Here is a 9756-nt window from a genome sequence, read left to right as displayed (position 1 = left end):
GGAGTTCAGAAATGAATATTATTTTTTACATTAATATTTGAAATTGAGATTTATTCATATTTGTAATCTTTCAATTTCCTTCATCTAAACTCATAATAATTAATTTAATTGACAGCTTGTGTTGTTGTGTGTTGTTGAGCAAAGAACTGAGTATATAATGCAGTTTCAATAGCACCAAAATGATGCAATGATAAACTTGCTAAAAAATTAGAGTGTAATTTCTTAACAATCACTATTATTTGAGACTATACTAGTGGGAAACTTCAAAAAAAAATTAATTATAAAAAAAAAAAAAAAAATCGGGCTTTGTGGGCCACCAAAACCTGGCCATCGGGCTTTATGGCCCACGAAACCCGGCCATCAGGCTTTGTGGCCCACGAAGCCCGAAAATGATTTTTTTTTATTTTTCTTGATTTTTCTTCAAATTAATATATTCCATTACCACTAAAATAATGTCTTTTAATGTTATTTGGGTAAACTCAAATGTATATATCACAACAAAGTCATTATTTTTCACTTTGTGTGAGGATGTCCATCCACCATCAACACAACCAACACATGATCAATTGCTTCTAATAATATTGGACAAAGCAAGATAATAACGCTATGATAATAAACTTACTCAAAAATTAGAGTGTAATTTCTTAACAATCACTGTTATTTGAGACTATAGTAGTGGGAAACTTCAAAAAAAATTCAATTGCAAAAAAAAAAAAAAAAAAATTGGGCTTTGTGGGCCACCAAAACCCGGCCATCGGGTTTTGTGGCCCACGAAACCCGGCCATCGGGCTTTGTGGCCCACGAAGCCCGAAAATGATTTTTTTTTATTTTTCTTGATTTTTCTTCAAATTAATATATTCCATTACCACTAAAATAATGTCTTTTAATGTTATTTGGATAAAGCCAAATGTATATATCACAACAAAGTCATTATTTTTCACTTTGTGTGAGGATGTCCATCCACCATCAACACAACCAACACATGATCAATTGCTTCTAATAATATTGGACAAAGCAAAATAATAACGCTATGATAATAAACTTGCTCAAAACTTAGAGTGTAATTTCTTAACAATCACTGTTATTTGAGACTATACTAGTGGGAAACTTCAAAAAAAATTCAATTGCAAAAAAAAAAAAAAAAAAAAAAATCGGGCTTTGTGGGCCACCAAAACCCGGCCATCGGGTTTTGTGGCCAACGAAACCCGGCCATCAGGTTTTGTGGCCCACGAAACCCGGCCATCGGGCTTTGTGGCCCACGAAGCCCGAAAATGATTTTTTTTTTATTTTTCTTGATTTTTCTTCAAATTAATATATTCCATTACCACTAAAATGATGTCTTTTAATGTTATTTGGGTAAACCCAAATATATATATCACAACAAAGTCATTATTTTTCACTTTGTGTGAGGATGTCCATCCACCATCAACACAACCAACACATGATCAATTGCTTCTAATAATATTGGACAAAGCAAGATAATAACGCTATGATAATAAACTTGCTCAAAACTTAGAGTGTAATTTCTTAACAATCACTGTTATTTGAGACTATACTAGTGGAAAACTTCAAAAAAAATTCAATTGCAAAAAAAAAAAAAAAAATCGGGCTTTGTGGGCCACCAAACCCGGCCATCGGGTTTTGTGGCCCACGAAACCCGGCCATCGGGCTTTGTGGCCCACGAAGCCCGAAAATGATTTTTTTTTTTCTTGATTTTTCTTCAAATTAATATATTCCATTACCACTAAAATGATGTCTTTTAATGTTATTTGGGTAAACCCAAATGTATATATCACAACAAAGTCATTATTTTTCACTTTGTGTGAGGATGTCCATTCACCATCAACACAACCAACACATGATCAATTGCTTCTAATAATATTGGACAAAGCAAGATAATAACGCTATGATAATAAACTTGCTCAAAACTTAGAGTGTAATTTCTTAACAATCACTGTTATTTGAGACTATACTAGTGGGAAACTTCAAAAAAAAATTCAATTGCAAAAAAAAAAAAAAAAAAAAAAATCGGGCTTTGTGGGCCACCAAAACCCGGCCATCGGGTTTTGTGGCCAACGAAACCCGGCCATCGGGTTTTGTGGCCCACGAAACCCGTCCATCGGGCTTTGTGGCCCACGAAGCCCGAAAATGAATTTTTTTTTATTTTTCTTAATTTTTCTTCAAATTAATATATTCTATTACCACTAAAATGATGTCTTTTAATGTTATTTGGGTAAACCCAAATGTATATATCACAACAAAGTCATTATTTTTCACTTTGTGTGAGGATGTCCATCCACCATCAACACAACCAACACATGATCAATTGCTTCTAATAATATTGGACAAAGCAAGATAATAACGCTATGATAATAAACTTGCTCAAAACTTAGAGTGTAATTTCTTAACAATCACTGTTATTTGAGACTATACTAGTGGGAAACTTCAAAAAAAATTCAATTGCAAAAAAAAAAAAAAAAATCGGGCTTTGTGGGCCACCAAAACTCAGGCCATCGGGTTTTGTGGCCCACGAAACCCGGCCATCGGGCTTTGTGGCCCACGAAGTCCGAAAATAATTTTTTTTTATTTTTCTTGATTTTTCTTCAAATTAATATATTCCATTACCACTAAAATGATGTCTTTTAATATTATTTGGGTAAAGCCAAATGTATATATCACAACAAAGTCATTATTTTTCACTTTGTGTGAGGATGTCCATCCACCATCAACACAACCAACACATGATCAATTGCTTCTAATAATATTGGACAAAGCAAGATAATAACGCTATGATAATAAACTTGCTCAAAACTTAGAGTGTAATTTCTTAACAATCACTGTTATTTGAGACTATACTAGTGGGAAACTTCAAAAAAAATTCAATTGCAAAAAAAAAAAAAAATCGGGCTTTGTGGGCCACCAAAACCCGACCATCGGGTTTTGTGGCCCACGAAACCCGGCCATCGGGCTTTGTGGCCCACGAAGCCCGAAAATGATTTTTTTTATTTTTCTTGATTTTTCTTCAAATTAATATATTCCATTACCACTAAAATGATGTCTTTTAATGTTATTTGGGTAAACCCAAATGTATATATCACAACAAAGTCATTATTTTTCACTTTGTGTGAGGATGTCCATCCACCATTAACACAACCAACACATGATCAATTGCTTCTAATAATATTGGACAAAGCAAGATAATAACGCTATGATAATAAATTTGCTCAAAAATTAGAGTGTAATTTCTTAACAATCACTGTTATTTGAGACTATACTAGTGGGAAACTTCAAAAAAAATTCAATTGCAAAAAAAAAAAAAAATCGGGCTTTGTGGGCCACCAAAACCCGACCATCGGGTTTTGTGGCCCACGAAACCCGGCCATCGGGCTTTGTGGCCCACGAAGCCCGAAAATGATTTTTTTTATTTTTCTTGATTTTTCTTCAAATTAATATATTCCATTACCACTAAAATGATGTCTTTTAATGTTATTTGGGTAAACCCAAATGTATATATCACAACAAAGTCATTATTTTTCACTTTGTGTGAGGATGTCCATCCACCATTAACACAACCAACACATGATCAATTGCTTCTAATAATATTGGACAAAGCAAGATAATAACGCTATGATAATAAATTTGCTCAAAAATTAGAGTGTAATTTCTTAACAATCACTGTTATTTGAGACTATACTAGTGGGAAACTTCAAAAAAAATTCAATTGCAAAAAAAAAATAATAATAATAAAATCGGGCTTTGTGGGCCACCAAAACCCGGCCATCGGGTTTTGTGGCCCACGAAGCCCGAAAATGATTTTTTTTTTATTTTTCTTGATTTTTCTTCAAATTAATATATTCCATTACCACTAAAATAATGTCTTTTAATGTTATTTGGGTAAACCCAAATGTATATATCACAACAAAGTCATTATTTTTCACTTTTTGTGAGGAACAACTACAAAAAATTCATTAGTCATTTCCAAGTTTTTCATTTTTCCTCTCAATATATGGGTTCCACTAACACTAAAATGATCTCTTGTTACGTTGTTCAAGTTAGTTAAAGGTAGAATGCACAACAAATACATGATGAATTGTTCTAACTACTAACATTGGATCAACATGATGTAATGATCTTCAAATTACCCCATAAGTGTAATTTAAAAATTTCGACAGAGTCTCCCTTGTTCCTTGGACATTGAACCTGCATTAGAGACTCAGTCTCTATGTTCAACAACATAATAACATGACAATATTTATCATCACAACATTAGAGACTCAGTCTCTCTTCCCAACAACATACTGCCACCACAACCACTTATCCCTTACCATCAACAACACCGCAAACCACATTTCATCAAGTGAGCAATATACAATTTGCTATACTTATACAAAAATATACAACATTTGAACTAGATGAAAATAAAAACACAAAACAAAGAATCTTCTAATCTATTGATCTACAAGTATACTATCGTGCTATGTCTATACAAAAATATTCCAATCTGTCTTCGGAGGGTACGGACATCCACAGTTGGGTGCATCTGCCAGTGATCCTCATTATGCCTCAGTATGTCCTCGACGTATTTGATAACGTAACACCCGCAGCTAGCCCTGTATTAGACATAACACACATTGGTAGCATAACCATATTTTCATGAAAATTGACCCTGTAATATAATTTAAATTAATTTATCCATCCGGTTGTTGAGGCAACTTCTGAGGATCAGTATTCTCCACTTCCCAATCTCTGTCTAGCGTCGCAGTTGCAGTTACATGTTCATAATATGCAGCTTTCTTTAGTAGAATGGGTAACAAACTCACAAGTGGTTGTATAGCTTCGACCCTGCTCCTACAACTATCTTCATTTATGGAATTGGAGTCATATATGATAATTCTCCTATCTTTCAAGCAAATCTTTAAGAGAAACCAATGAGAATTTGCTACATTACAAGGGAGCAACACCTGTATTTTATTTTAATATGTCAATCGTACGGAAATAAATAAATAATTAATTAAATAGAATGAATTAAGACTTACATAATCGACTGTCCACCAAGGGAGACTTCCGTCAGTGCGTCCGTCAACGAAACCGATCCACTCTTCTGGAACAGATGCGATAGAAGGCACAAAAACCCTCTTATTGCCCCCATACTTCTGTTCCCAAAATCTTACCATGGATGCCTGAAAAATAAAATAAAATAAAAATATTGGTCATATATTAAATTAATATGCAAAAAAAAAAAAAGTAGTGCAAACTCACAAAAAACGAAGTTGACATGATAGCGTAGTTTGTGTCATATTGACGCCGAGACTGTATACGTCTCAGGCAACACATGTAACTATCGATATGGTAACCCTCCAACCAGTTGGCCTCATTCTCTATGTTTCGGAGGTCATCCGGTGTTAGGTTAAGAATGAAACCGGTGTAAAGACTACAACAACCAAGAAAAATAAGAGTAAGAATATATTGTTTATGCAAATAGAAAAAATGTAAATATTGTTACTTACCTAATATTTTCATTAGAACCTATGAACTCAATATAACCCTCAGGGGGCTCTGTCTCTATGTCCGGCGGCATTGGGTCTAGTACCGGCGGCATCGGGTCCACGTCCGACCCCTCCAAAGTAGCATCATTCTTTCTCCTTTTATATTTTGTTGGATCGGTGAAGGGTGGACAACGAAACTGCGATGGCAATCTATCTCGCATAGGTCGCCTGTCGACCCTAACCACTTCCTCCTCCTGTAACTGAACAAAACCTAACCGTTACAAAATAGTATTTTAGAATGAAGTAAAACGTATAAAAGTAAATTTGGAATTTACTCTAGATGTAGATGCCTGCTCCTCATCGTGATGATCAAGATCTACCTGATCACCACCCTGGGACTACTCATGAACATTATCGCTGTGATCTAGGGAAATATGCGGGATGCGTAGATGAGCACATAGTGATGTCTGCCCTCTCTCTAGTGCTGCTTGCCCCCTCTCTAGTGATTCCTGCCCCCTCTCTAGTCTCAACAATTGTGTCCTCACCTGACTCATTTCCCCATCTATTCTCCGCAACATATCTAGAGTTTGTTTCAGCATCTCAGTGATCTACAAAAGGCAAACAAAAAAAATATAAATAATTAAAAAAAATATAAAACCATTATGATAATAAAAATCATACCCCTACCTCGTATTGTCCGTGGTGCGAACTATCAACGAATCTTACCTCCTCCTTATCCTTCTCCCCCTTTCCCTCCTATAAAAAATATATAAATAATTACAAAAAATATAAATTAAAACCATTATTAAATAAAAATCATACCCCTACCTTGTATTGTCCGTGGTACGAACTATCAGAGAATCTTGCCTTCTCCTTATCCTTCTCCTCCTTTCCCTCCTATAAAAAATATATAAACAATTACAAAAAATATAAATTAAAACCATTATTAAATAAAAATCATACCCCTACCTCGTATTGTCTGTGGTGCGAACTATCAGGGAATCTTGCCTTCTCCTTATCCTTCTCCTCCCCATTCTCTTCCTTTCCCTTCTCATCTAAATGTATCCTACTCGCCTTATCCTCATCCCCGTCCTCGTCCTCATCCCCGCCATTCTCTTCCTCCTCTTCACCCCCTCCGCCCCCAAATTTATAGACATCGACCCCAACCGAGTGTTGAGGGTTAAAAGATCTCCAAAAATTCGTTTCCCGCTCATCATCAGTGGGCTCAAGAGTCTGACTCGATCCTCGTGCCTGCAAAATTGTATTATTTAGATAGATATGATTTAAAAATAAACAAAATTTAGAGGTAAGTTGCACACTTACTTCCTTCCTAAGACAATCGTCGTAATTTTTTATCTGCGGCCTTTTTTTTTATAGTCATTTTCTGCATCTTGGAATGTCTGCATCAGACAGTCTAACGGCCCATTTATTCTGAATCCATGGGAACGTTTCGATCAACCACCACTGTAGAGAGCAAAATAAAAATTAAAATTAAAATTAAAAAACAAAACAAACATTTAGTTATTATAGACAAATCATATACAATAAGGAAAGAGTACCTGAAACGCCCATACAAAACCATAAATGTTGATTTTCTTCCCACCTTCACCAGTCAATTTTCTTTCTTTCGTGGCCAATCGGATGTAATGTTGACTCTTACTGTAGACATACGTACCCCAAGGGAACATCTCAAATGCTTGTAAATCCTCAGCCATAGTCCACAAGAAATCATCCACATGCCCACGCTCATCCTGGCCCAACAAAAACATATCGACCACAGCAATGTAAATCAGTTTCAGGGCATCCTCTGAAACCATGTCCTCTCTGGTACTAATAAGTAATTCAAGGTCGTCTCCAGTCACCCCCTTCTTATGTTGTGGAAATAGTCGAGCACGTAAACTCTCCGGCTCAATAGGTTTTGGTTCAAGGCTTTCCCTATCAATAGCCCCAAATCGGAGTCCACTAATAAGTATGAACTCCTGCCTCCCGTACCTATATGGTGTGCCACCAATCTCGAACCACATCTCATCGTGGTGGGCACCTGGAAATGTCACCTCCCTAAGTAGAACATGATATATCAATTGTGGTGCAGTCAAATAGAGAGACAAAGGCATCTTTAAGAAATGTCCTAATGGGCCCTGTAGGAATCTATCTAATAACTTGTATCGGTCTAGAGCACGACGCATCGCCTCAAGGTGTTTGATCCCACAATGAGTAGTAACTCGCATTCCGGGCGGTAATATTCGATGAGTATGAACATAAGTAAATTTTATAGTTTGTTGTTCAGCCATCTGTAAGGGAAAAAAAAAAAAACAACAATTGTCTTAGACAGTGACCATGTAAAAACACAAGTAAAAGAAGAAGAAGCCCAATTGTCGCAGCCAGATCATCGCAATCCAAACCTAATCGAGCTTCGTTGGGCAGAGATAATCGAGCTGGGGCCCAAGAGAGCCTGATTGGGCTGTGGGCTTGGTCGCGGCCCATCGGGCTTCGTTGCAGTGAGACGAAGCCCGATCGGGCTTCGTTTGCAAACGAAGCCCAATCGGGCTTGGCCTGCAACGAAGCCCGATCGAGCTTCGGCTTCGTTGCAGTGAGACGAAGCCCGATGGGGCTTTGTCGAGATGCAGGGGGCTCGTTGCAGACGAAGCCCGATCGGGCTTCGTCTGCAACGAAGCCCCAAAGACGAAGCCCGTGGGGCACAGCGGGCTTCGTCGTGAACGAAGCCCGACCGTGGGTCTTCGTTCGCGACGAAGCCCGGTCGATCTCCATGGTCGCCGATGAAGCTTTGTCGTCGACGACCATTTCCAGCATCTTCTTCATTAAAATCAACAAAGAAACTCTAACCTTGTTTAGCCAAGATGAGATTGATGTCGGCGGTCAAGTGGCTGTCACGGCGGCGGCGGCGGCAGCGACGAGTGGCTGTCACGACGACGGCGGGCAGTTGCTTAGTGAGAGAGATGAAGTGGGTAGGTGAAATGGGTAATGAGGGGATAAGGGGTATTTTAGTATTTGACTATTATTGTGTTTAATTTTTATTTCTTTCTAACTTTTTAAATAAACTAATGGTTGAATCTGACAAAGTGGCTATATTATGTAATTAGTTTGTTTGAAAGTACATAAACGTTTTTTTTTTTAAAAAGGGGATAAAAAGGAATTTTATATTTGAATAGTGGTTACTTTTTGCCATTTCCACATCTTTTAATCCATCTTAACCCAAGCCCATTCAAATTTTATTTAGGTTTAGATTAATCAACTAATCTATTGTGTATTCTTGAGATTAAATAACTTTAAATTCACTTGATAATTTCTTTTAAAATTGGATCATACAGGTTTGTCTCAATCCCATCTATGAAACCTCACATTGGATTGGACTCAAATTGATCTAGTTTGGTCAAATTTTACGATTAAAGCTAGCTCTATTTTGCAATTTTTAACAAATTGCACTTAGACCCAATTCTCCTTAAATTCACATTTGATTCTCCTGGATTCCTCTCACTGCCTAATAATTCACTAATTATCACTAAGTCCTTTTTCATATATAATTCTAATTAATTTAACATTAATTTTTAATATGCAAAATTCTTTAAAATTCTTTGATGTTCCACCCTCAACGTCATGTTATGATGCTACAACCCAATATAGGGCCTATGACTAACGTTGACCCAATGTAAGTTTGGGATCTACCATAGAATTAACAATCTTATTGACAATAAATCCTAATTCTCCATGAATTCATGTGACTTTGAATTCACGTTTTAGTTTTTTTGGATTCTTCGCACGACTTGATTATTCACCAAATTATCACTAAGCTCATTTTCAAGTTTAATTTTAATTAATTTTTAATATATAAAATTCACTACAATTTTTGAATATTACACATTTGACGTCATCCTATGATATCATAACTTGGTAAATAAGGTTCATAACTAATATTGACCCAATGTGAAGTGTGGGATCTACCATAGGATTAACCATCCTATTGAAATCAGTCCCATGGCCGATAAAATGAGATGAAAAATCATCTTGAGAGTATTCTATGTTTCTAAGGTCCATAACTTACTGCTTCATTTGTTCAGTCAGCAAATCAAATGAATCTAGATCGTACTGGGTAAAATTGTATAATGCAAAAGAAATGACTTGTATATTACAGACGGTCGAATAGAATTCTCTATTTATTATCATGATAATTATAGTTCGAAAGTCTATATATACGAACTTAACTACGTTTTCATTCACTTGCTTTGTACAAGACAATAACTTAAATATAGTG

The sequence above is a fragment of the Diospyros lotus genome, chromosome 2 (genome assembly GCF_014633365.1).
Source record: "Diospyros lotus cultivar Yz01 chromosome 2, ASM1463336v1, whole genome shotgun sequence".
NCBI lineage: Eukaryota > Viridiplantae > Streptophyta > Magnoliopsida > Ericales > Ebenaceae > Diospyros > Diospyros lotus.
Note: the sequence above shows the minus strand (reverse complement) of the source record.